This window comes from Mus musculus, chromosome 10, assembly GCF_000001635.26.
Source record: "Mus musculus strain C57BL/6J chromosome 10, GRCm38.p6 C57BL/6J".
Classification (NCBI taxonomy): Eukaryota; Metazoa; Chordata; class Mammalia; order Rodentia; family Muridae; genus Mus; species Mus musculus.
In genome coordinates this window covers 69310467-69334489 of record NC_000076.6, presented here as the reverse complement: position 1 = coordinate 69334489, position 24023 = coordinate 69310467, and the positions used below count along the sequence as shown (strand labels likewise).

At 45.3% G+C, this 24023-nt stretch overlaps 2 long non-coding RNA genes and 1 pseudogene across 2 annotated transcripts; 1 reads left to right on the top strand and 2 right to left on the bottom strand.

Annotated features, from left to right (window-relative positions):
- The first annotated feature begins 6228 nt into the window (after positions 1-6228).
- On the top strand, positions 6229-8135 carry 4930423B08Rik. The gene is made up of 2 exons (XR_380547.3): positions 6229-6405; positions 7896-8135. It is a non-coding gene; the product is annotated as an RIKEN cDNA 4930423B08 gene (long non-coding RNA).
- Rpl30-ps7 (ribosomal protein L30, pseudogene 7) lies at positions 8821-9287 on the bottom strand (annotated as a pseudogene).
- Positions 19060-22423, bottom strand: Gm40685. The gene is made up of 4 exons (XR_871809.2): positions 22228-22423; positions 21084-21346; positions 19751-19903; positions 19060-19188 (listed from the first exon to the last, which is right to left on the bottom strand). It is a non-coding gene; the product is annotated as a predicted gene, 40685 (long non-coding RNA).
- Positions 22424-24023: the final 1600 nt, after the last annotated feature.

Sequence of the window (24023 nt, the reverse complement as noted above, 5' to 3'; positions counted from 1 at the left end):
CACTTTGGCAGGAGAAAAGATGCCTGCAAGCCCTGAGCTCATGCAGTGTGTGTGCAGCGCACAGAATGCTGGGATTCTTGCTTTAGCCCCTGCAGGTTCCTGGCCTGACTACTCGTTTGTTTGAATGTCTTTTGTCATGAGAAAGTGAGATGTTTCTGTGGTCTGAAGCAATCTCCTCTGAGGACTCAGGCAGGGATGTCAGCCCTAGGGTGGAAAAAGGAGCCTTTCTGAAAATTAGGAACATTTAAATGTATCCAAGATGCAGTTAGTGTCACAAAGGCCAAATGAAAGACCTCCTTGACTCAATGTCAAGAAATGTCTCCCACATTACGGTTTCCTGGAGAAGTCTATCTAGATAGAAGATACTTTGTTTCCTTCTGCAGGACTATGGCGCCAATACAGGGCCTTTGTACGTTCTAGACAACCTATGCTGAGCTACATCCCCCGCCTTCTTTTTACTTCTTAGGTTAAGGCCGGATCTGTTGCATCTGCTCACACTATGAGGCCCAGGCAGACTTTGAACATGGTCCTCCTATGCTGGCCTCCTGAAGGCCCACCCCCCTAGGACTAGCGAGTTAAGTGGGTTTTCAGGGGAGATCTGATTTTAGTGCACATTGTTACTAACTAGAAAGCATCCCAGGACAAACACAGGTTTTAGTGGTTTTGTAGACGCACGTGTACTGAGTACCTCTTAGGAGCCAGAAACATACAGTACTGGACCAGGAGGAGTTTAAAGCTAAACAAACGGTTCTTTAGTGAAATTTCCATTAGCTCACAGGGAAGACAGATTCAAAAGTAGGTGAAAGAAGTCTAGCAGGATTTTAGAATAGGACTCTTGTCTGTTATGACTAAGGCGGGAATCAAGACCTGAGGCTTATTTTCCCTCCAAGGATGTTTGAAAATATTGCAAGAACGCCTTAGCTGACGTGCACACATGGCAAATACGTAAGGAAGTAACTCCAAGAATCTGTCCCTTGACTCATCCAGCCCCGGGTAAACTACCTGACTTGTGGAGCGCCCTGTAAAATGAAGACACTGAGGATGGGAGCAGCAGATTGAACCAAGCCTAGGTCTCACAAACGTGGAACACTCAGCAGAACCGCTCTGACACCCAGGAAGCCATCCTGCTGAGGTCCTCCTGCCACGGAAACTGGGAGAGGTTAAGGCTCAGTGATAAAAGGCCCTGACTGCCAAGCCTTATAACCCAATTGGATTCTGGGGATCCACGGGGTGGGAGAAGAGAACTGACGTCCTCGGGCCTGCACACACACTTTTGTGTGTGCACCCAGTCACCTCCTTTCCCCATGGCAAATACGTAAATGTTAGAAAAATGAAACAGTGATCCGGGTGTGGTGGCACATGCCTTTAATCCCAGCACTTGGGAGGCAGAGGCAGGTAGATTTCTGAGTTTGAGGCCAGCCTGGTCTTCAGAGTGAGTTCCAGGCCAGCCAGGGCTATAGAGAAACCCTGTCTTGAACAAAACCAACAAAACAAAAAAACAGTCAAAGCTAGGAGACACAGGTGCTTGTGGAGAAGTGCTGCCGTGCTGAACATGCGTCTGTCTTAGTTAGAACTGGTTTTTACTGCTGTAAAGAGACACCATGACCCAGGCAACTCTTATTTTTAAAGCTTTTAATTAAAAAAATATTTATTTTATGTATGTGAACACACTGTCATTCTCTGGTGAGAGGAGAGCATTGATTCCCATTACAGATGGTTGTGAGCCACTACGTGGTTGATGGGAATCGAACTTAGGACGTCTGGTTCGCTATGCTTCTCTCCTGGGTGTTTCTCTGCGTTCCACAGTGACGTCACCAGCTATGGCGGACCTCTAGGGATGCACGCTCATCTCTCGTGTTTTGTTTTCTATGGGTTCTCTGTGCGAGGCATTTGTTCATTCGCAGATCAATTCTTGTGCCAGCCCTTCCTGTTCTATTTTGTATTTCTGAGACCTCATGCCATCAAATTCATTCCCCAGGTTCCTGTGGTCCCTGGGTAGCTTCTGCATTGGCTCGGTGGAGATACATGGGGTGGGCAGTGGGAGAGATGACCTGTCTTCCTCTTCAGTCTCAGGTGGCGCCATTTCTGTATCTCTGGCACCCACGGGGCAAGACTACCTGGTTCCCTCCCAGAGTCTCCAGCTAACTGTGGCTGTCTTTAGCCCCTAGCTTTTTGTCTCTGGTCTCCTGAAGTCACTACCTGGCTGTCTGGCTATCTACCATCTATCTTATTTATGTCTACCTTCACATAGCCAATGTCTTGGACTAAAGTCCTTCTGTTTAAATACTTGAATTGATTTTGGTTTTCCTGATTGAATCCTAACCTGTAGGTTGTCTACTTAAAGTTTAAGTTGCTTTCTGAGTTGAAGATGATGGTGTTGTACCCATTCAGGAAGCATTCGAAAACTCCAAAAGACTGTCAAGGACCTGGTTCCAATGCAATTGCAGTAGGGTCTTTATTCAAACTCGAACTTGGGCTCACCACCGTCAGTGACAGAGCAGGATGGGAGGGTGAAGCCCAGAGCGCAGTTTCAAGCAAGCATTTATAGAGGCAAGCAAACAAGCAAGGGGGTTTCCAGCTTGGCACACATCTGATTGGAGGGGGGCTATTATGGGATTTGTTGCCCTTTAAAATGACTGGCTGGTGAGCCGAACCATAAACTTAAGTCCTGCTTTCCTCCTGATTGATGGTTAATAGGGAGTGACCTGGAAACTAGTGCTAGGTGCAGGCTTATTGGTTAACTCGAGTTCAACCAATAAGATGGAGCCTGAACCCAAGATGGAGTTGGTCTGGTCTCTCAGTGGTATATGCCTGTATTTTTAGTATTCTGGAGTCTGACATCACTTAAATTGGTCAAAACTGGGATAATATAAACTAATATGTGACTTCAGATAGAAAGTTTCATTTTTGTTCTTTTGTTTTTGAGTTTTGCCGAATCAGGATTCATTCAGTGTGTAGCTCAGGCTGACCTCAAACTCCTGGCAACCCTGCCAGGTACTGGCATCTCAAACGTGAACCACTGCATTGGACTTCGATACTTTTTTTTTTTTTTTTCAAACTTTTTAGAACATTGCTGACGAGACAGGAGCTGTCAATCATGAGCTAAGTAGCAAGACTAGGCTATCCGTATTGACAGTTTCTTGCAAAGTAAATAGTCGGTGTGTTGTATAAGTGGAGAAGTGGAGCAGTGGCTTACCTCAGAACAGCTGAGGAGGAAATACAGGTCAGCATCCTCAGTAGTGCAGGTGACTGGACACACAAGAAGTACGAGACTCTGTCTACTGCAAATGTGCCTGGGACCTCAGGTGAAAGTCTTTTCTGGGGGTGCTTCTGTTGTGCCAGGGAAATGTTAGTGACCCCGCCCCCCCAAAACACACACACACACACACACACAGGAGTCAATCTGATACAACTCACAGGAGGGACTTAATTCTATTCCAGCTAGCTCCCCCCCCCCCCCCATGCACCACCGTTATGTAGGGCAGTTTTGGTGATGGTGGGGAGCCCCGAATGTGCAATGAACGGAATTCCGGTCCTGTGTACGAGCAGCAAGCACTTTTAACTAATGAGCCATCCCTCTGGCCTCCAGACATCTTTTTAAAAAAAAATTGTAGCTTAAGAGATGTTTGATCGGGCTGGAGAGGTGGCTCAGTGGTTAAGAGCACCGACTGCTCTTCCGAAGGTTCTGAGTTCAAATCCCAGCAACCACATGGTGGCTCACAACCATCTGTAATGAGATCTCATGCACTCTTCTGGTGTGTCTGAAGACAGCTACAGTGTACTTAGATATAATAATAAATTAATCTTAAAAAAAAAAAAGAGATGTTTGATCAAGAATTTTAAGATGAAACATTGAATTCACCGCTATGTCTTTTGAGTGGAATATGAAATGCATATTGCATGGTTGTATTTACTCTCCGTTCTTCTATGATGTTAACGATTTCTTACAAAAGGCCGTGGCCACTAATTTTTTTTTTTTGTTTTGTTTTGTTTTTTTTTTTGTTTTTTTTTGTTTTTTTTTTTTTGTTTTTGTTTTTGTTTTTCGAGACAGGCTTTCTCTGTATAGCCATGGCTGTCCTGGAACTCAAAAATTCACCTGCCTCTGCTTCCCACGTACTGGGATTAAAGGCGTGTACCACCACGCCCGGCCCGTGGTCACTTCTGAGTCCAAAGTTAAGTTATACCTGGACAGAAACAGAACATTTCCTGTTCTACTATCTCAAAACCAGAAAGAATCTTCTGTGTTTGTTAAAGAAAGTTTGCAGAGGAATATAAAGGAAAAAAAGAAAGAAGAATAATTCTACCACCAAACCTGTTGATGGATATTTTATAGCAGATTCGATGACTACTATATAATAAATGTAAGTGTCCCAATAAAACACAAAACGATATATATATTAGAAAAGTGAGAGTTTGGTAGATGGCCATAGGTGCCTGTAGCTCTGAGTTCATTGGTGGCAGCAATGGGGTATGCTGATGTAATTTAATTTAACCAATTTTTAATTTCCTCTGCTAAGTATGTAAATGTTTTATTCTTAATTATATATGCGCACTATGTATTTATATTTTAAGAAATGTTTGTGTTTTAATTATGTGCGGGTATCTCTGTGTGGGTATGTGAATGTGAGCACAATATTCTGAAGGCCAGGAGAGGGCGTGGCTGAAGGCCAGGAGAGGGTGTGGCCCCTCTGGGGGGCTGGAGTTATAGGTCTTTTAAGATGATAGGTTTAAGTACACTGTAGCTGTCCTCAGATACTCCAGAAGAGGGCATCAGATTTCGTTATGGATGGTTGTGAGCCACCATGTGGTTGCTGGGATTTGAACTTGGGACCTTCGGAAGAGCAGTCAGTGCTCTTAACCACTGAGCCATCTCGCCAGCCCCGAGTTATAGGTCTTTGTGAGCCACTGGATGCTGGGACTTGAACTCAGGTCCTCTTCAAGAGCAGCCTGTGCTCTGCTCTTAACTGCTAAGCTGTCTCTCCAACCCTTGTATTTGAAATTTTTGAAACGGGATCTCATGCTGAAGTCCAGGAAGGCCCAGCACTCAAAATATAATTGCAATGCTGAGATGATAGGTGTAAGTCTCCAGCCTGGCTTTCTGTTTTATTTTTTTAAGAGTAGAGTAGACGCTTTGTGAGGAATGATGTCACGTCTCTTCATTGTACTCGAATAATCATGCACTACTTAATAACAGCAATTTCTCGCACTTGCGGCTAGTTTTGCTCTCTTGCGTGTTCCTTTGAGGGGAGCTGTAGTAGTCTCATCTGTGATGGAGAGTTTGGGGAAGGGAATTATTTTGTGGATTTTATTATTGTTTTTAAGGCTTTCATTCCATAACCCAGGCTAGGCTTGAAATTATGATCTTTCTGCTTCAGCTCCGTAAGAGTCCGGGGATTACTGGTTTGAGTGGCCACACCTGCCTAAGAATGACATCTTAGCTGTGGTTTTCCTGTGGGCTAACAATGACTTTATATATCCAGCCATCCATTCATCCTTAAATAGTCACCATTGGTGACCCAGCACACCCCTTGGGGCTGTTCTGCTAGCTTTAACAGAAAACAAGATAAATAAAACATTTTATTCCACCCCACAGCTTTCGTCGTCTGGTTACCCTGGCAACAGACTTGGAGTCTGCACTGTCAGATAACACACAGTCCACACTTGCAACCTGGACAGGACCTGGAGATAGCTCAGCGAAAGGTGTTGCCTGAGTGTAAGCTACCCAAGAGGTTTCCATTATTCCTTGAAACCAGTCATGTCTCCACAAACAAGGTTTCCACCCCAGAAAGCTGAGGCTCCAGGGCTTAAATGAATAGCATCCCGCAAGGGGTATGAAAGACAATCTAAATGTTATAAGGAGAAATGTCACGTTTTCATTAACTTTTATGTATAGATTTAATCCCTCTCTTATTAGGGTTATGTTTAAATCATGCTAGGATTATTGGCAGCACAGTGTAAATGTATCTGTCTTATGAATGAACACACATGTTGAGTGTCGTGGAGCGCTCAGAGTTTACCAATCCTGTCCTGCATCTTTGCTGAGCCACACATAATGCCCTGCGACAGGCTTACCGGGCCAGCTTTCCAAAGCCAGTGAGGTCTGTTTGGATCTGATGACTGAGAAGAGAATTGCTCATGATTTATGATGATAACATTTGAGGCAGGTGAGCGGACCCTCCACGACGGCCTGATACACCTTGTTGAGGGTTGGCTAATTGCTGCAAGGCATGATGGGAAATACCTCACAATGGGCGTGTCTTCCTTTTTTTTTTTTTTTTTTTTCTGTAGTCATAGCACTGGGCCATAAAAAGACAGCTTAGTGACTGAATACAGATAGTCATCCAGGGACCAAGATGGCTGGCGATGCTTGTGGCTTCCGCAACTGGTCCAGGCTCTATCCAGAAGGTAACTGAAATCTCGGTGAGGTGGCACAGGCCTGTATGACTAGCAAGGCAGGAGCATAATGAATTCCAAGCCAACATGAGCTCTGTTTTCAAACAAACGATCTGAAGACAATAACACGCGAAGCTCAGAGAGGAGAAGACAGCTTAAACACGTGGTGGCCAGGTCTGTCTGAGTGTCTCACCTTCAGTTCCAGTCAAAGGTGTTGCAAGTAGCTTTTGCTACCCTGCCCAGGATCCGGGAATGGGCAGCGCTACCAGCCCCCACCCAGCTTCCCAGGAATCCACAGATAAAAGACACAGACACACAGTTGTTCAATTTCAATCTGCCTTTTGATACAATTGCTGGGCGATACTATCTCCCGCCAGGAAAAGCTTGCCCTCATCAATATTCTTATCTCCGCACTTCTCCACCTGCCCTCAGATTTAGTAGCTCAGTTACATCCTACTTAATCACTTCCGACTTCCCTGCCTGTGGGAGTGGTCACATACGGCTGCTCCACCCAAGATCTCACGGGGCTGGTCACCTTTTCTTCATCAGAAGCACCAGGAACTCTGGTCTCTCCTTGCCTCTCGGGACCTGGAAGTCCTGCCTATCTCTCCTGCCCAGTGATTGGCCCATGGCGTCTTTACTGAGAGACCAAGAACCAATTGGGGGAACAGGACCACCCATACACAAAGGTTCTGTTGCCAGAATATAACAGGTAACCCTGCTTGTTAGCAGGAAGCCGGAGAAGAGGGCTGGCTGCAGGCTGGCCGTGGAGAGGCCTTTGGATGCTTTTTTGGTTCACGGGGGAAATGACTTTCCAAGCCTCAGTTTGCCTGCTATTGAGAATTGGTTTGCTCCCTTTTTCACGACATCTGGTTACTATGCCATTTTACCCAAGACAGTAAACCTAACAGTAACATGGTGCCTGGCCTGGGGGCTTATTGTTTCTATGGAGAGTCAGTTTCTCACCTCAAGGGTTGATATATCAGATATCCTGCATCTCAGATATGTACATTATGATTCGCAACAGTAGCAACATTACAGTTATGAAATAGCAATGAAATAATTTAATGTTAGGGGGTTACCAAGACATGAGGACTGTATCAAAGGGTCTCAGCGTTAGGAAGACTGAGCTCCAATGTCTTAGAGGGTCCCAGGTGACCTCCAGGTTTCCCCTGGAGGGACCACTGAAGGTGGCCTTTTTGGAACCAGACCCTTGAATGCAGTCTAGGCCTATGACTGAGTGTCCCCCCACTGTCCTCAGAGCCAGTGTGCATAGGCCTTCCCACTTGATCAGGGGAAATTCGGAGAGTTTTACAAACAAGAATACATCTGCTGAACTGGCTCACTCCCTATTTGGAAAGACTGCAGCAATTCCTTGGCAGAAAGGATCCTGGCAACCTGCCTCAAACAGAGGCCAATAGATGGTCTGGGCCCATGCAGGGAGCCTGGCATCTTTTGGATAAAGTAATACACAGGGCATGACTGTTTCCATTTCCAAACAGCTTAACCCTGAGTGATGGAGACAGTTGTGTCCTGTGAACCTTCTATTGCAAAACCCTCATGTGATGCCGCCTGCTGTTTATAGCCTTCCATTGTGTGGAGCTCTGGTCCGTGACAGGGCTGCAGTGTCCTTCTCAGGAGCACACCAAGATGACTTTGTACTTATACCAAGTGTATTTATACATCATCTTTCAAAACTATTTTTATTACCTAAACTATAATAAATTTTGGCATCTACCATACTCTGAAGTTCATTATTTAGTTCTTCATCTACCTGTGTGATGGTTTGTATATCCTTGTTCGCCTACCTGTCCACTCCCTCACCTATTCATCTGTCTATTCACACATCTATATACCAATATACTCCACCATCCATCCATCTACCCACTCATCCATCCATCTATCCATCTACCCACGTAACCATCCATCTACTCACTCATCCATTCATACATCCACTCATTCATCCATCCATCTATCCATCTACCCACTCATCCATACACCTACCCACCCCCCACCCACCCATCCATCCACCCACCTACCCACCCATCCTTCTATCCATCCATGCAACCATGCATCCACCCACCCACCTATCCTATCCATCCATGCATGCATCCATCCATCCAACTTGTAATTGGTGAGTAGCATCTATCAGAAACTAGAGATATAAAGTTAAGCAAAACCACACTTAGAGTAGAGGTGAGCATGGGAGTATTTATTCTTTGACCCTCTCCTAGATCAGAAGTTCTAGGCACAATGTGTTTACCTTCCCAAACTCCAAGAAAGGGTCACTCGAAAGCCCAGATTAAGGCATGGGAATTTCTAGACCCCGAAACCATAAGACCAAACATCCCAGAGACTAGGTGTCTTAGGGTTTCTATTGCCTCAAAAAGACACCATGACCATGGCAACCCTTTTTTTTTTCCCCCCCAAAAGGAGCTCTGGCAAAGTTCTATTAAAGGAAAACTTTCTTGTTTACTTCTCACCAGTCTGTTCTGGCATGCTTCTAATAATATCAGAATCACCTGGGTCAATGATAGCCAGTGTGCATACTCTGTAGTGTTTTCCACACGCGGTGCCCAGTTCAATATTATTGCCCCTGTAGTGATGGACGCCAGTTTTAGCCAACATGGCATAGTACTCTATTTCAGATTTCCTCAAAGCTGGGCAGCTGTTGGCGAGGATAACCAACTTCAATTTGCCTTGTCTGATCATCTTAAGTGTCTGTTTGTACCCCAGCATGTACTTCTCACTTTTCACAACAAGTTGGAGCCTAGAGTTGATCGACTCCAGAGACTTTTTTGTCTTTTTTGAGGCCACCATCTTCCTGCCTTAGGTGCGGGACAACCCCCAACCAACACCAGCCGCCAAGATGGCCGAGGAGAGAGAAAGGAAGGTGACCATGGCAACTCGTATAAAGCAAAACACTGCTTTGGGGCTGGCTTAATCCATTATCGTCATGATGGGAAACATGGCAGCGTGCAGGCAGACACGGTACTGGAGAAGGAGCTGAGAGTTCTACATCTTGATCTGCAGACAGCAGGAAAGACTATCCACCACATTAGACATAGCTTGAGCACAGGAGACTTCAAAACCTGACCCCATGGTGATACTCTTTCTTCAGCAAGGCCACACCTCCCGATAGTGCCACTCCCTATGGGCCTATGGGGCCATTTTCATTCAAACCACCCCAGTAGGAGGAGGACAAAACCTCATAAAGTTAGTGGTTAGATCTCCCTGTAGTAGAATTTCAACTCCTAGTTTTTAATTTCGGACGCTTCTGGATGAGCAAGTCAGTCTCTTTCTGGTTTTCCTTCCTTGTTTTAAAACGAGGATAAGAATCTTCACACCCAGCAACCGATGTATTACATAGGTTCCTGGTGGTTCAGGCTGCTCTCGGGCCCTCGGGAGGTGAGAGCAAGCAACCACGGGTGGGTCATCTCACACCACTTTTTTTTTTTTAAATCCTAAAACGAACGCAAATATGTTGTTAACCAGAATATAATTTTTTAATCTCTTAAGATTCAAAACAAAACCTCACATGTTGGAGACGGTTGTGTGTTTTCAAGGACGCTGTCGGAATGTGGTCTAGGAACAAAGTTGTGTGAGGGGAATTTTTAGTGCTTGTGAGAACACTCCAAGAAAACAAGTCCCCCCCTCCCCTCCCCCAAAACACAGACTTGTTCTTGGAACGTGTTTTCACGATGCTCCCAGGTGTAGCGGATAGGAGCCGGTTTACTGCAGATCACTCATTATTGCCCGCTGTTGTTAAATATCCTTTATGTGGGATTAAAAAAACATGCTTTTGCCACGTGCAGGTTGTCCTGGTGATTGTCCACAGTCTGAGCTCACGAGAACTTTACTCGTGTGACCTTTTAAACTCTCCGAGTAGAAACAGTCTGAGACTCCGAATACAGTTGACTACTGCAGCAGACTTTGGTTCGCCTCATTCATTGGCTCCATTCTCCCAGGTCCGGCCCTCCTGTAGAGCAGTGACAGACACAACGTAGAGAGAGGACTCAGGCCTGGCCTGAGCGTGGTTCCTTTTCCCATCAGTGGGATTCAGCTTGGAGCATCAGAGTGGGTCTCGCCACTCTGGTTTTTTGGTTTTTTTTTTTTTTTTTTTTTTTTTTTTGTTTTGTTTTTCGAGACAGGGTTTCTCTGTCCTGGAACTCACTTTGTAGACCAGGCTGGCCTCGAACTCAGAAATCCGCCTGCCTCTGCCTCCCGAGTGCTGGGATTAAAGGCGTGCGCCACCACGCCCATCTGGGTCTCGCCACTCTGAGGGAGTTAAAACTGAGGACGGTGTGTTTGAAATGCTTGGATACATTTGTTCCCGCTCATTTATGTACCCACCGTTAGCACCCCTTTCTAACGGTTGACTCTGCACACGAGCAGATGTATATATTCAGTGTATTCCCATCTATTACCTGTAATACAACTCATAAACCCCTGGGTTTTGACAACACGTCTTGGCAATTATTCACATAAACCCACAAGACTTTCTATTTTTATTTTTATTTATTATTATTATTATTATTATTATTATTATTATTATTATTGTGTGTGTTTTTTCAAGACAGGGTTTCTCTGTGTAGCCCTGGCTGTCCTGGTTTGTCTGCCTTACAATGTTCTTTAACATGAGCTCCGTCGATTATCTGCCATTCTGCGGTTAGCTCCTTGGGATGCTCTGTGTCGTTTGCTGTTGCAGATGCTGCTGTATTGAATGACAGTGGCTGTGTGCATCTTCTGCACTATAAATGCCTCTAAGTGGAGCAGCCAGGTTAAAAGCACCTGCAAGCTGGAGAGATGGTTCAATGGCTAAAGAGGGGGTTTTGTAAAGGGCAGTTGTGTGGAGTTTCCCTGAGGTTGCCCGTGTTCATACACGCTTCCACAACTAGCTGCCAGGAATCCCTCCCAGCTTTCTACCTTCTGTAATAAAGATTAGTATTTTCTTAATTAAACAAAAGCCCACAGCTGGGTGTGGTGGCTCACGCCTTTAACCCCAGCACGTGGGAAGTAGAGACAGGCAGATCCCTGAGTTCGAGGCCAGCCTGGTCTCAGAGTGAGTTTCAGGACAGCCAAGACTAAGACAGAGAAACCCTGTCTTGAAAAACCAAAAGCTGGGGGCTGGAGAGATGGCTCAGTGGGTAAGAGCACTGACTGTTCTTCCGAAGGTCCTGAGTTCAAATCCCAGCAACCACATGGTGGTTCACAACCATCCGTAATGAGATCTGACGCCCTCTTCTGGTGTGTCTGAAGTCAGCTACAGTGTACCAACATATAATAATAAATCTTAAAAAAACAAAAAACAAACAAAAAGCTAAACCCAAGCAAGTCAGCATCCCCCAACAAGCAGACATGAGATCTTGTAGAAGCTGCAGAGAATTTAGGTTAAAAGTTATTAATTTTTATGTGTGCATGAAGGTTTTGCCTGCATGTATGTATGTGCACCATGGAAATGCTTGATTCCCAAGGAAGTCAGAAGAGAGCATCAGATTCCTCAGAAATGGAGTCAGAGGTGGTTGTGAGCCACCCCATGGGGGCTCGGTACACAGGTCCTTATCAAGAGCAGTAAGTGATTTTAACCGTTGAGCCATCTCTCCAACCCCTCTCCCATCTAAGGTTTTAATTTATGGTCAGTTAAGAAAAAAAAGGGGGGTGGGGCTGGTGAGATGGCTCAGTGGTTAAGATCAATGACTGCTCTTCTGGAGGTCATGAGTTCAAATCCCAGCGACCACTTGGTGACTCACAATCATCTGTAATGAGAAATAAAGAAAGAACCTCTGGGCTGGAGCAAGTGGGGGGGGGGAGCAAGGTGGAGAAAGGGAAGGGGAGAAAGAAAAAGAAAGAGAAAAATGGGAAAAGGTTAGAAAATAGTTACCAATTATAATGATACACAGAACAGTACATGTTAATATGCATATTGTTTTCTGGGCACAGTTCTGAGTCTATGCATGCTCTTCTACATGAGCTTCACTCCTGACACAAATGTACGTGTGTAGACAGCTACACTCTGATGCATATTTGCCGTTACACACTTGGGGTCACGCCGGGTGTGTCATCTGCCATCCTGTCTTCTCGGTATTGCGTTCATTTCTCCATTATACGGCACGAATTGATGCCTCCTAGTTTATAGACCTTTCCTTTTAAAGTTGGGAACAACGCAAGCAGGTTTGACGCCTACTGATACCCGCTCAGAAGAGGCGGTACTCAGTTAATATTTACCCAGCTCCCCTTAAACACTAAGCAAATCAAGTTAGCGCGAGCCAGTGATTGACACCTTCAAGCCCAGGCTAGTGAGAGAAAGCCTATTTGGCCTTCTTGCTTCCCGTCTCCGTTTTAAGGGGAAAGGTTTGAAAAATTTCCCAGACTTATTACAGACTTAGTTACACAACACTGTTTTTTATGAGGAATTCAATAAAAGCCCAAAGCATAAGTTATGGCCCTTCCTCCGTGCCAGAATGCAGCGGGGTTTATCTTCTCCTACTGGGGCAAAGTTGAATACGTTCCATAAAACCAAACAACCTGAGATCTAGGGTGAATTGAGCCAAATGGTGAATAAAAGGCAAATAAGTAAATCAAGAAATCCTGAGGGGGAAGGACCTGGGCTAGTCGCTCCCGTCCAGCTGAGACGCCGCGCTGCATCTCATCAGTGGCCACAAGATGGCGCTATATCCCCTTTAGTTCCCGACGGTCTTGTAGCTGGCTGGGGGGGTGGGGAACGAACATGGACAGGAAGCCTCAGAGTTCTGTGCGGAAAAGCAACAGTGATTTTTTTTTTTTTTAAACCCCAATTCTGGCATTCAGCCAGGCTAATAAAAAGAAATTCTTTTTAAACCAACAGTATGAATTGAAAAAGGCTTTTAAGAAACATCTGCACAGAGAAACCTCTAACTCTAAAGGAGTCCAGCCTCATATTTATACTGTATAAATTAAAATGGAAAATAAAAGCCCATTTGGGCCAATGTGTGTATTCTCCAGGGCAAGCGAAAAGTACTTGTGAAGTCAGTTCACTTTCCAAATGATGGTATTAAATATAGAGAATATGAGAGCCCAGAACACTCAACACTCAACAGTGTAGGCTTCAAAGTTCAGCCTCCCTAAACAAACACAGTCAACCAAATTTCCCTCACAGGCTCAGTTTCGAGGGTAGAGGAACTATTCATTTTTAACTTTCGGCTTCCCCTGTTGCTTGCATAACATGGCTTCCGGGCATGCGTGGCACACACAGGCAGCTGTGCCCTCCCTGGCCACGGGAGATCGGGAACGGACACCGTCGTCTCTGTCACCATCTGGAGAACTAAAAGTCTCTACAACATCCAAAAATTGATGTTTCTATTTATACCGAAGGTAAGGAGATGCTTTAGAAAGCCAACCCTCAGCTCAATAGCTTACATCAGTTGCCAACTTGACACATCTGGGCAGATGGAAGCTCAGCGGAGTAACTGCCTTCATCGTATTGCCTGTAGCCACGTCTGTGGGACATTTTCTCAATTTCTAATTGATGTAAGAGTGGGTCCCAAGCCCACTGTGAGTGATGCCACCCGTGAGGAGATAGGGATAACTAACTGTACAGGAGCCTAGGGACCAAGGCAGTGTTTCTCCCTGGTCTCTGCATCGGTTTCTGTGTCCAGGTTCCTGCCCTGTGTTCCAGCCTGCCTTGGTGTCCCTCAATGATCGACTGTAGCGCCTGAAGGATGTTATTAAACCCTTTCCTCCCAAGGTGCTTTTGGTCACACAGCACATAAAAGCAAATAAGGACAATCGGATCAAAGCACTGTCTGGATGGTCCCGCTGGCTGACGGCACTGCGTATCCACAGCTTCTGGAGATTAGCGGCATTCCGTAATGTCTACCCACTGACTTCGGCAATGGCTGGCCCAAATCCTGACCTGGGGAATTTGTCTCCATGTGACTGTATTGGGTGCTGGGAATACTCTTGGCTGCCATGTTTTCTAGCTTGTGAACCAAAACAGGGAAAAACTGGTTTCTAGGCAGAGATAAGGCCAGAGTGGTAATGACTTTTCCTTGGATGGCAGCCAGGTGTCAGGACTCAGCTTGTCTTGGTGCTCACAGTCATCAACTTTTGGATTTAGGAAGAGCCTTCGTCCACTTTGCGAATAATGACGTTGATAGCCACAGCGACATATGAGGAGACTTTCCAGAGAGTACCCCGGAGCACAGCCGTTCTGCCCTCTCCTCTCTGCTCCTGTCATTCAACCAGATGCGTATGTTGTAGGATGCTTTCTTTGGTCTTTGGAGTCAGTTGTCCTGCTTATTGAGGGATAATAGAAGTTTTCTAGAAGGTTCTCTAGGAATGCTCTGAAAGACGACTTCTAATATCTGTGCCCAACCCAGGCTACACGAGCGATTTTCAAAATTATTTCCTAAGAACATTGATCCTCCGGGTGTTAGGGGAAAATAATTCACCTTTCATGCCAGAATTCAAGCTGAAAGTAGCATTGTCTCATGAGTACTTATGTTTTTTATAAATAGCACTTATTTTCCAAAGTGAAAATTTTGTTTTACATCATTTCAAAAGATTGACCCTGAATGTGTGTGTCTTAGTTAGGGTTTTACTGCTGTGAACAGACACCATGACCAAGGCAAGTCTTACAAGGACAACATTTATTTGGGGCTGGCTTACAGGTTCAGAGGTTCAGTCCATTCTCATCAAGGTGGGAGCATGGCAGCATCCAGGCAGGCATGGTGCAGGAGGAGCTGCATCTTGATCCAAAGGTAGCCAGAATATATGTGTGTGTGTGTGTGTGTGTGTATATATATATATATATACATACATACACATATATATATATATATATATCCTCAAATTCCCGCCTCCACAATGATAGACTTCCTTTAAGAAGGCCACACCTCCCCCAATAAGGCCACAACTTCTAATAATGCCACTCCCCGTGGGTCAAGCATATTCAAACCACCACAATGTCAAAGGCACAAGTTCCTGGTTGGGGTCCTTGACTGTTTAAATATATATAAAAGAAAAATCCATTTTTTCCCCTCTCAGTCATTTAGTTCCCAACAATAACAACTCTGAGACTAATTATTTGTTAGTAAATGCCTACATCATAAGCTTTGGCTCATTTCCCGAGTAGCTCATAACTTATTTAGTCCATTTAAATTATTTCTACATATACCACATTATTAGTTACCTCTCCTCAGCTTCGTATGTCTAAGTTTGGGCGGTCTCCCCTTTATTCTATCCTGAATTCAGTTCCCTGCTGATTAGTTACCCAGCTTCTTCCTCAGCGTCTGGCTGGTAAATCTTTTATTCTAACCCTACGTTCAGCTCCTTGACTGGTTTTACAGCAGTCCTCTCTGTGTTCCCTGGCGAATCTCTCGCCGCACAGCTCACTATTTCCCAGAATCCTCTCTCTTCCTGCCAGTGTCCCACCTCCTATTTCCGGTCTCAGCTCATTGGCCATCGGCATTTTTTACTGACAGGTGTAGCTTACTACAGAAAAAGCCCGCCGAGGAGCTCTGACCGTGCACCATTTGTTTTTCTCTGCTTTTGACTGTGGATGTAATGTGACCAGCTGCTTCCAGCTACTTTGGATATGACTCCCTACAGTGATGGATACTCAGCTGCAGTTGCGAGCCAGAATAAACCCTTTCTCCCTTAAGTTATTTTTCGTTAGGATATTTTGATCACTAAGACAATTTCCTTTTACCTTGACAAATAGTTTTCTATCTTGTGGATGTACCATGTTTTATTTGCTCACTTCTCAGTTGATGGACCTCTGCTTTCTCTTTGGGCTGTTGTGAAGAAAGCTATGCCAAATACACAGTACAAGTTTTTTTGTGGACACATATTTCTGTTTTCTCTATGTGTGTACTTAGGTGTAGAACTACTGGGCTAAGCATTGTTTTCAATGATAAGCAGTTTTTTTTTTAAGATTTATTTATTACTTATTTTTATGTGAGTACAGTGTCTCTGTCCTCAGACACACCAGAAGAGGGCATCAGGTTCTCATTACAGATGGTTATGAGCCACTATGTGGTTGCTGGGAATTGAACTTAGGTCCTCTGGAAGAGCAGCCAGTGCTCTTAACCGCTGAGCCATCTCTCCAGCCCCCCTCTTCTGAGTGTTCTTAAACTCTTTCTTTCAGTCCTTTTCAGTCATGGACCTTCAGCAGTACAGTACTCTGAAAAAGTATAGACAAGTTTGGCCACCACTTTCTCTTTCTTAGCATTTAACTGAGTCGATCTGAGTTCTTCCTTATGAAGTTGAATACCAGTGTGGAAAGTAGAAAGGGTATTTATTCCATAGTGTGTGTGTTGAACTTATGGTGCTAGGTATGGTGGAAGACTTGGAGGATGAGAGTTGGAGATAGAGGTTTGTTCTGTGGAACTTGTAGCCTCCTGGGGGGAGCTGAGAGACACAGAGATCAGGACTTGGAGACAAAGAGGGCGGGGCAGGCTCGGGAGGGCAAAACCACCAGGCCCAGGGGTAGAACATCGACCAGCCCTTTGGGACTTCCCCTGGATGATTTTATTGGGAAGAAAATAGGTACAATTGAACACTAAGGGACTGTGTTAGTCGGGGTTCTCTAGAGTCACAGAACGTATGGGATGTCTCTCTATATATTAAGGGAATTTATTGGAATGACTTATAGTCTGCAGTCCAACTAACCGAAAATGGGCAGCGGTGAATGGGAAGTCCAAGGATCTCGTAGTTGCTCAGTCCCATGAGGCTAGTGGTTTCAGCTGGTCTTTTGTATAATCCTGGAGAAGTAGGCTCTAACAGATGTGCTGGCAAGTAAGTGCAAGCAGGTGAAGAAGAGGTCACTCTTCTTCCTCCTTCTAGTGTCCTTGTGTAGGCCTCCAGTAGAAGGTTAATCTGAGGTGGCCCAGATTAAAGGGGTGTACCACCATACCTGGATCTGCTTTGGCCCAGGCTAGCCTTGAACTCAAAGATCTTCTTGCCTCAGTCTCCTGGGATTAACGGTGTGTATTACCTTGCCTAGGCCTAAGCTTTTCATGGCCATTGTGCCTTAAGATCTCCATGCCAAGATCCAGGTCAGAAGCCTGTATCTTCTAGTCTCAAGATCTGAATCACAGGTGTGTCCTCTATTTCTAGATTGTAGTTCCCAGTTGTAGTCAAGTTGACAACCAGTAACAGCTGTCACAGAGGATCCAGATTTAATCCAAACAAAATGGATAGGATAGCACAAACAGAGAGTGTCTGAGTTCAAATCTTGATCTTGTTATGTCCCACTTACATGTGGGAGGTTCAGGTGAAACTCTTTTTTTTTTTTTTTTTTTTTTTTTGAATATCTCTGGCTGTCCTGGAACTCACTCTGTAGACCAGGCTGGCCTCGAACTCAGAAATTCACCTACCTCTGCCTCCCAAGTGCTGGGATTAAAGGCGTGCGCCACCACCACCACCCGGCCCTTGGTTTTTCAAGACAGGGTTTCTCTGAATAGCTCTGGCTGTCCTGGAACTCACTCGGTAGACCAGGCTGGCCTCGAGGAACTCAGAAATTCACCTGCCTCTGCCTCCCAAGTGCTGGGATTAAAGGTGTGTGCCACCACTGCCCGGCCAGGTGAAACTCTTACCATAGACTTTTCCCATCAGAATCATCGCTCTAGTCCATGGTTACTAGAGATCACTGGATGCTTAGATGTCCAAAGCATTTGGCATTGTCCCTTGCAGAGAGAGCCAGGCTGTTTAAGCATTTTCCCTTTGTGGTTCCCTTTGGCTCAAAAATTTTGTTTTTACAGAATAATGGGTAATGTAGTGGTTTTGGCAGGAGCAGGAAAGGCAAACCCATAACCAGAATAAGTATCTACTCCAGTAAGAACAAAACATTGTCCTTTTCAATGTAGTTAACCTGCCACCAGGTTGCTGGCTGGCCACCTTGAGGAATGGTGCCATATCTGAGGCTCAGTGTTGGTTTCTTCGGCTGGCAGATCTGGCATTCAGCTGCAGCTGTAGCCAGGTCAGCCTTGGTGAGTGGAAGTTCATGTTGCTGAGCCCAAGCATAACCCCCATCTCGGCCAACATGGCCACTTTGTTCATGTGTCCATTGAGCAATGACAGCATTGGCTGGGGAACATGGTAAAATCACTGGATTCCATGATCGTGGGCCCACTGTCAAACTTCTCTGGCTGGGAAATGAGTTTCTTGGTCAGAAGCGATACTGTGAGGAATACCACGACGATGGGTAAGGCATTCTGTCAGTCCACGGATGGTGGTTTGTGTATAAGAGATATACACAAATCAAACATTCAGAGAGAATAAATCATAAGTTTGTTTTGAAGCAGTTCTTCGGTAGAGATAGAATCTTACAGTTTATGAGAAACTGGAGTAAGCTTGCACACTAAAGAGATGGATGCACTTGATTGATAGCATAGTGCAATGATATGCTAATCCGATGTCTGCATGATAGGAGAGATGGTAGGGATGAACTAAATGTACAAAATCTCCCAGGGTTCACATGTGGTTTGGTTGAAGATGCAGGAGAGGCGAGATATGTACGTCCATGGAGTTGAGTATCCACAAGAGGCTAGAAAGCCCTTTAATGGAAAAAAATATTATGCACTCTAAATATATAAACAAACACATTTAATAAATAAATGTGACATGATATGTGTACATGTGTGCATTTTAGTTACTTTTCTTTTGCCCCAATAAGACACCATGACCAAAGGCAACTTACATAAGAGTTTATTTGGGCTGTGTTTCCAGAGAGTTAGCGAGACAACCATCATGGCAGGGACACAGTGTAGCAAGCAGAAGACACAGCAGCTGGAGCAGATGCTGAGAGCACACATACTGTAAGCATGAAGCAGAAAAAACAACTGGAAATGGTGTAAGTCTTTAAATTCTCAAAGTTTGCCTCCAGGGACAAACTTCCTTCCAAGAAGGCCACAACTCCTAAGCTGCTCCAAATTGGCCAACTGGGGATCAAGTGTTCACATACACTCAAGCCTATGGGGGGAGGGGGGGCCTCCTCGTCTGGATTATCACCACCATCACATGTATGGACACACATAGAGACATACACATGACATTCACATACACTCAGATGCACACACACACAGACACAAACCCCCCACCTCGACACACAGACACATACAAATACACACACACACACATGCACACACGCACGCGCGCGCGCGCACACACACACACACACACACACACACACTCACCCACACACCAGAGTCACCACTTGCTGCTACCCAGAATTCCTGAAATTAGTCAGCTGGGTGACCTGTTGAAGGATGGGAGGCAGGGTGGGAGGGAGAGGAGATGGTGTTTGCCCGTGCTCTCAGTGCTAGAGAGTGATTTCTGCGGAGGCAGGAATCTTTGAAAGGAGGAGTTGGTTACTTACTATAGGAAAAGAACTTAGGCAAAATAGATTGTTGCCTCCTGTTCCGCAGTTGGCTTCCCAAGCAGTGATGGGAGAGAAATTGTAACAGTTCTCTTTGAAGTTCTGAGACTGCGGGTGGTGGTGGTTCCGGTTTGGTGGGGTGGGGGTGGGGCACTGTGGAAACAAGGTAAGAAAAATAGAGATGAATGCGTCAGGTAAGAACGAGGTCCAGCTCTGGTGAGATGGACCAGCCTGTGAAGTGCTTACCTTGCAAGCTGGAGTACCTGAGTTCAGTTCCCAGAATGTACTTACAAACCTGGGCAAAAGCCAGCCATGTTGGGCCGCGAGTCTGAGCGAGACAGTGCATTTACTGGCTAGCTGGGTTCCCAGAGCTTTTCCACAGGCACGGAAGGGACAGTTACCTCCATGGACAGGCACCGTTCCACAGCACAGAGCTTTAACTAGCCAGATTTGAGACATCGGGAACTGTGTGGAATGAGTGTGTCTTGCATGTAACTGGGCCAGAGGAAAGAAATTCAAAGGGAAACCGTAATTTTTATGTCATGAACTAATTGGAAGCTTAAAATGGCAACTGGAATTTCACACGAGCCTTGGGGGAGAGGAGACCGCCTTCTCCGGGGTGGCTGAACTCAATTACCAGATGTGGCAGGGACAGAATGGATCTTGTAAAAATGACTTAACATCAATCATGCTGAGCACCAGAAGCGGTTACATTTGTCTAGCATGGCCCTCGAGTTGAAAGATAATTTGTATTATTGAAAATTTAGTGTAATCTTTGTACATCTAAAGGTGAGTGGGCGTAATGTTTAAAAAGTGTGTTCGTCGCCAGGGATTTAGGTGTGACCGCATGCGTGGATATTTCTTTAGTGGTCTATTGGTAGCCTAGCAGCAGACTGCCACTGTGCTCTGAACAACACTGTTAAGAGCTAACAGTAATGTAACATTACAAAGCCTTAGCAAGCAGGGGACAAGGCATCTACTAATTAACTCTAGGAACGCTTTTTAAATTCTTCCTGGGCACATGGTTTCCATACAATTTTGCAATGTGCCTTCTGCTCTTTCTGTTGGTTTTTAAATGTTAATTAATTAATTCTTTCATTCATTTTTTGGTTTTTCCAGACAGGGTTTCTCTGTGTATCCCTGGCTGTCCTGGAACTCACTCTGTAGACCAGCATGGCCTTGAACTTACAGAGATCTGCTTGTCTTTGCCTCCTGCGTGCTGGGATTAAAGGCATGGGCCACTACGTTGGGCTTGTTTTTTTGTTTTGTTTTTTGTTTTTGTTTTTATTTATGTGTATGGATGTTGTATACCTGTGCATCACTTGCATGGTACCTGAAGAGGCCAGAAGAGGACGCTGGATCCCACGGAACTGGAGTCAGAGAAAGTACTGAGCCACAACGTGGGTGGTAAGAGGGCAGGGAGTCCGTGGAACTGGAGATACTGGCTTGTAAATCATCTGATGTGGACACTGGAGACTCAACTCTGGCCGTCTTAACCACCAAGCAAGCCATCTCCCTGGCTGCCGGCTGGTATCCCTTCTTAGGAAGCGTGCTAGAATTTATTGACTGGGAACTTCCGATATAAAAATGTTTAGACTGTTTCCAATTTTGGTCATGAAAAAGAAAAAATGCAGTGATATAACTTATTTCTGAAAAAAAAATCTGATTAGTAAGTGGGGTGGGGCATTTTCTTGTCTGGAGATAAACAAGTTTCTTTACAAAAAAGTGTTGTTTTAATGACATGAAAACGCTTCAGGGGAGCCAGGCGTGGTGGAGCACACCTTTAATCCCAGCATTTGGGAGGCAGAGGCAGGTGGATTTCTGAGTTCAAGGCCAGCCTGGTCTACAAAGTGAGTTCCAGGACAGCCAGGGCTACACAGAGAAACCCTGTCTCGAAAAAACCAAAAAAGAAAAAAAAAAAAAAAAAAAAAAAAAAAAGAAAGAAAGAAAGAAAGAAAAAGAACCGCTTCGGACAAGTACACTTGCTTGTTGTGCTCCTTCCTCTCCATCCTTCTCTCCATCCTTTCCTCCTCCTTCCTCCCTCTCTCCTATCTTCCCTCTCTCTCTTTCCAGTCGTGGTAGCTAGAGTGGGTGTAGACTGCATTTCGGACTGAACCATAGTCTAGGGCCATACTGTTTGGTAGCACGAGGAGACGATCATCAAACCTGTTCCTATGATAATCTAGCTGGAGAGGAAGATAACACTGAGTTTGACGTTAGTGTGTGTCACAGAGTGAATTCTAGGCTAGCCTGGGCTACATAGTGACACACACACATACACACCCAGTCTCTCAAACAAAACAAAACAAGCGGGTGCCTCCAGTTGCTCCCACTTGTAAGCCCCGGCCCTGCCCGAGCTACAGTGTGAGAGTATTTCAAACAAACTTCCGGTCTAAAACCAAAGCAAAAGACAAGACAAAAGTAAGGCAAAATGTTGACATGTGACGGAAAATGTCACGGAAGCACGCGGCCATTACAGACAGAGGTGGGATGAGACACTCGTGTATGTGACCATCGTTTTGATGTCCAGGCGCGGCCAGAACCCAGTGAGGAACACTTGCTCTGCCAGACTTTGTTCTCTTCGCCTGCCCAGCACATCCTCCACGGCCGACCTCAGTCGCTCTCCACGTCTTCCTGCCTCCTCCTTCTGAAAGCCCACAATGCCTGCTCATTGTTTCCTCACTTCCGGGTGCAGAACCTGGCACGTGGTACGTAAATAAAAGGTTTAAGTCTCGTGTTCAACCACGTGACTGAATGGCCCTAGCAGAACCCCTGGGACAAAAGGAATTGTTGCTTGGGGGCGGGGGGACGAGGAGGGAGGTGACTAAATAAATTGCAGTAGAAAGATGTATGAGAGGGCTGGAGAGATGGCTCAGCAGTTAAGAGCACTGACTGCTCTTCTGAAGATCCTGAGTTCAAATCCCAGCAACTATGTGGTGGCTCATGACCACCCGTCTGAAGACAGCTACAGTGTACTTAGATATATAGAAATAAATAAATCTTTAGGCCGGAGTGAGCGACCTTCATTCCCAGCAACCATCAGTACAGCTACAGTGTACTTAGATACATAAAATAAATAGATAAATCATTTTTTTAAAAAGGTCGTTAGACTCCCGTATTCCTAAGACATGTGACAGTCCCATTTGGAGAAGGTGTGTATCTTAGGGCACACGTGTCAATGTGTAAAACCACAATAGTGTGGTTTTGTAGGTATCTGAGGCTTAGTACCAAGGTGGGATGGAAATAGGGCTAGACATAGCAGTGGGCATCCTGGTGACTTTCTTTGCTCTCCGACCCGTTTTCTGCTTCTGTTTCTATGCTTTAAATGAACTCACTTGATGGGGCTGTTACAGACCAGGATAGCATTTCAAAGCCTGTTCTCACAGGGCACAGAGAGAAGGCAGTGGAAGGGTCTTCTTTTACCCTGAGGTTAAGGGACAACGTTGGCCTCAGGAACTTGGGGCCAGAAAGGAACCTTCTTGTAGCTCAATGCTAAAAGCAACTCCTGGGAAACCAGTAACCCCACCTGTCCCCAGATGACCTGGGTTAGCCCTGCTTTTCCCTTATGAGCAGCGGCTGCCACATGTTTTTTCGAGTTTTTTTTTTTTTTTTCTTTTTCTTTGGTCAAACATGCTCCAAACGCTCTATAAAGGTGTCTGTCCTCAAGGGGTGGGGTTCCCCTTTGTCCTACTAAGGCAGACGCCTTCTCTCGGGGGTAAGGGTAGTCTGTACTATCCACTTGGCTGGGTAGCCTGTCCCGTTACTGTTGAAGAAACTGTCAAGCAACCGATTTCTCACTGAGAAAGAACACAATTATTGTTAAGATTTTTTTGTCTGGGGCTGATGATATACTCGGGGGGCTACCCCCCTTTTTTGGCTTTGCATGTATGTGCATGCATATATGTTCAAATGTATGCGAGGGAGCTCATGCAGGTCTACAATTGATGTTGGGTGTCTTTCTCCATCTCCACTTTACTTATTAAAGGCAACGTCTCAGTTGAACCCGGGGAGCTGGAATTGAGCTAGTCTTAGACGGGCATCTCCTGTCTGGGCCTCCTGAGTTCTGGGACATAAGTGGCTGCTGTGCCTGCCCAGCTTTTGTGTGAATCCTGGTCCTCACATTTGCATGCGATGCTAATTTCTGTTGTTCTGATAAAACATTACCAAGTCAACTTACAGAAGCATTTATTTGGGCTGATAGTTCCAGAGGGTCAAAATGTCAGGGACAGCACAGCTGAGGACTCGAATCTTAAACAGCAAGCACAAAGCAGAG